Genomic DNA, 521 nt, shown 5'->3' with positions numbered 1-521 from the left:
AAAAAAAAAAAAAAAAAAAAAAAAGAGACATACAGCTAGATCTCTTTCAAGTAGTATATTCATGGAGAAAGTTCTGTCAGGATGTTATTCAGCGGTTACTCCCTGCTAGTGGAAGCTAGTAACCACAGGCACTGTTCGAACTTTTTCAAGGAGCAAATACATACAACACTAGTTTTACAATGAAAACAAACAAACCAAACCAACAAACAGGCCAACCCATCTGTAAATGACTCCTGGTTCAAGAAGTCTTTCCTGACCCCTCACTGAACTCTCCTGCCTTTTGCCTTTTTTGTGACATTGAATCATCTATGGTTATGACTGCTGTAACTAATGGGCCAGGTATTAAACTCTCCAAACCTCAGCTTCCTAATCTGTATAAGGGGGATAGTCAGTTCCCATGTGACAGAATTGTTGAGATGACTCAAACAAATAACTGCTTGTTAAATGCTGACCCTATCTGCCAGAATAAGAACTTAATAAATCTTTGGTTGCTTTTACTATTTTTTAAAAAAAATTGATTT

The sequence above is a fragment of the Bison bison genome, unplaced genomic scaffold, assembly GCF_000754665.1.
Source record: "Bison bison bison isolate TAMUID 2011002044 unplaced genomic scaffold, Bison_UMD1.0 scf7180017861908, whole genome shotgun sequence".
NCBI lineage: Eukaryota > Metazoa > Chordata > Mammalia > Artiodactyla > Bovidae > Bison > Bison bison.
The sequence above is the reverse complement of the archived record's forward strand: the minus strand, read 5'-3'. Positions refer to the sequence as shown.